Raw genomic sequence first — 3,121 nt, 5'->3', positions numbered from 1 at the left:
CACACACACACACACACACACAGTATATGCAACGATACAGAAAATTCATGACTCGGTTCGATATTTTTTCAATACAAAAAAGAAATTTCCATGCCCCTTTTAACTTGTAATTTATGTAAATTAATTCTGAACATTTGTTTAACCTTATAGTACAGTTTTTAAATTAAATGTTGCTGAAACACCAAGTTTCTCAGGGATCTGTGCTCGATAATGCAGCCTAGGTGGAGTAGTCGAACACAGATCAACTGATCCTTCAACACAGAGCATCTTCAGAAGACAAGATGATAAAATAAATTTTAAAAAATCTGTGTTGTTTGATACAAGTGTGTATTGAACCTAAAGCTCTGTATTGAACGGTTCAATACAGGTACAGGTATTGTTGCACTCCTAAGAAATATATATATATTATAGTATTTATTTGATTCTTTCTTGGCCTATGCATGATGTGATCCAAGTTGAAGTGGGGAAAAAGGCGACAGTGTAGGATTAATCATATAGATTTATTTTTTATCATAGTTCTATAAGAGCTACTCATGGAATAATTTACTGATTGAATTGATTTATTATTTCTGGATTAGACCCTTAAATCCCACCCTCCCACCGTCACACACAGGTTCCCTCAGCAGTCTCGTCGTTCCTGTCCTTCAGTATGCTCCTTGTCCTGGTCTTTACCTCTCCATCCTGCTCCCTCTCTTGTTGCCAGTCCACCAACTTTCCCAGTAATCCCCCTCAATCATTGGAGGTCCTTCACTTCTCGCAAAAGTTTCTCACCCTCTCTGCGCCCCCAGACTTCCTTCAATTTTCCTCCTCTCCTACCCTTTTTTCTCAGACACAGCCCAGTACACATGCTTCTTTCATTTCTATAGTGTAAAATAATAAAAAATGACTTTTCTAGCAAATTTACTTGAGATGCAAAGTCGTTGCACATTAGTTCTGTTTTTAATTTTGAATTCAGATCGAGAGTGATTGTGTGAGAACGCATACAAATTACAAAAATAATTTGTAATAAAAGCAACAAAAGTGCTTAAAACACAGCCCGTATAGATTATAAATAAATATGTAGCATGTAGAATACAAAAACCTGTCAAACATAATCTATACTAAATGTTTGCTTTATACACATTTCAATCTGTAAAAAAGATTCAAATGGGAGTTTCTCATTTATGCCAGCGATCATTTTGTCACCATTTCTCAAACAGCGAACATCTTGTTCAGGAATGTAACTCTTGGAGCTTAGTTTTTTCTACCTGCAGCAGCAGCCGTCTGTAGTTTTCTCTGTCTGAGAACCTAGAGCTGCAGCTTTACAAGTGAACCTGCCAGTGTGATCTCACACTGGCTGCACCCTGGGGCAAGGCAAAGGAGGCTCTATACATGTGTATGAGTGAATACGCTGTGTGTCTGAGACGGTCTGTGTGTGTGTACGTGTGTTTGTACAGAGTGTTAAAACAGACACAAGCAACCCCGAAACACTCTCAAGACCCTTGATTCCATAGCTCAATATTATGATCTCTGAGATCTCTCTTATGCCAGGATGGAACTTATGGATTTTGGGCATTCGCCTTGCAGCGCTATTAGCCTTCTATTTCCATACATTGTTCTTTGGCCTCTGGAGCAGAGGGGCTTTTTCATTATCCTGGCTGCATGTCAGCTACTATTTCCTATGTTAAAAGACTAAAATCCTGTGAAGTCTTAGTTTATTTTCCAAATAAACATACAGAAACCAATGCTATCAGTGAATTGGTTAGAATACACTCATCTTTAAAGCATCATTGCCATGTTTGTCTGATTTCTCCTCAGGGATTAATTACTTTGTGAACTCTTTGACAATGGATCACTTAAATTACTTTAATTCAGCTCATGCTCCCATGTGTCTTCATGGCCTGCACACATCTAATAAAGTTGTGTCCAGTGAGGATAATTCTATTCTAACATAGTCTGAAATTACACAGGCAGTGAGGTCATTAAACATTGCCAAAGATGCATCCAGAACAATTGTGTTGAAGTAAAAAAAAAATACTTTTTAGAGGCAGTAAACAAATTTTCCTTTTTTTTTTCATTAACTGCATTGCACATAAAGTCTTTAGTGCTATTTATGGAGTGCAGCCTTAAGATGTCATCATAAAGTCAGAAGCTGTGATTTTAAAGTTAACAAAGAGTTCCCTTTCATTCTAGTTAGGGGAACGATGGCTTGATTGACAGAGAAACACTTGAAGGGTGATACAAAGATAGCTAGCTGGGATGGGTGGAGATAGCGAGCGTGAGTTGCGCTTGCTAATTAAAAGAGAAGAAGCAGTCTTTCTTTCCGTTTCTGTTATTCCCTCGTTCCTGGGAGTATTAATGTTTTATTCAGGAGAAACATAACTACAGATGAAATTAATAAAATCAGGCTCTGCCTTTCCCTTGCTATCTCTTGGGGGGGTGGGAAATTCAAAYGCTCGTTTCTCCCGGCTTTGAAAGCGCAAACTCAAAGTGCTCCGTGTTCTGTAGTTTTCATTTCTTCATTTCCTGCATATTAAGTTCCTATTCCCCTTTTGTTTCAAAGTGCATTGCCCTGAAAATAAAGATCAATTTTTCAGTGCACGAGGCTTTGGAATTAGAGCAGTGTTTTTTTTTTTTTTGTTTTTTTTTTGACACCATCAGGGTGATTTACTGGAGTCTGTGTCATACATGCGCTCTGTGTTTGTGTTGTTTGTTTCCCCTCACCAAATGTCATCACAAATAAGAAGTGTGGGTCTTTTAGTGCTGTTTATGCACGTTTATTTACGTGAGAGAGAGGTGAGTTGTGATTATGTGTGCCTTGTCTGTATTCGGTGGGCTTTTGCACTTTTGTTTGTGCGAGCGTGCACATGTGCATACGGGAGTGTTTCATTTGCCTCTACATGGAGGCCCCGGGAGTATTTGCCTGTCTGATCACCTCATGTGAGTCTAAGGAGGGAAGCCATGCGCGACTAACATGCACTTCAGAGTTGAACTAATTGTGTCATTTTTAACATGAATCTGTGCTTGCCCACATTTTATTCACTCCCTTTCCTCTCCATCTCCCCTGAGCCACACAATGAATGCAGACTGGAGAAGGTCCTTCTATCTATCCGACTCCAGAGGAATTTTCAAAGCTGTGTAC

Source organism: Austrofundulus limnaeus, unplaced genomic scaffold (genome assembly GCF_001266775.1).
Source record: "Austrofundulus limnaeus strain Quisiro unplaced genomic scaffold, Austrofundulus_limnaeus-1.0 Scaffold50, whole genome shotgun sequence".
NCBI classification, from domain to species: domain Eukaryota; kingdom Metazoa; phylum Chordata; class Actinopteri; order Cyprinodontiformes; family Rivulidae; genus Austrofundulus; species Austrofundulus limnaeus.
The sequence above is the reverse complement of the archived record's forward strand: the minus strand, read 5'-3'. Positions refer to the sequence as shown.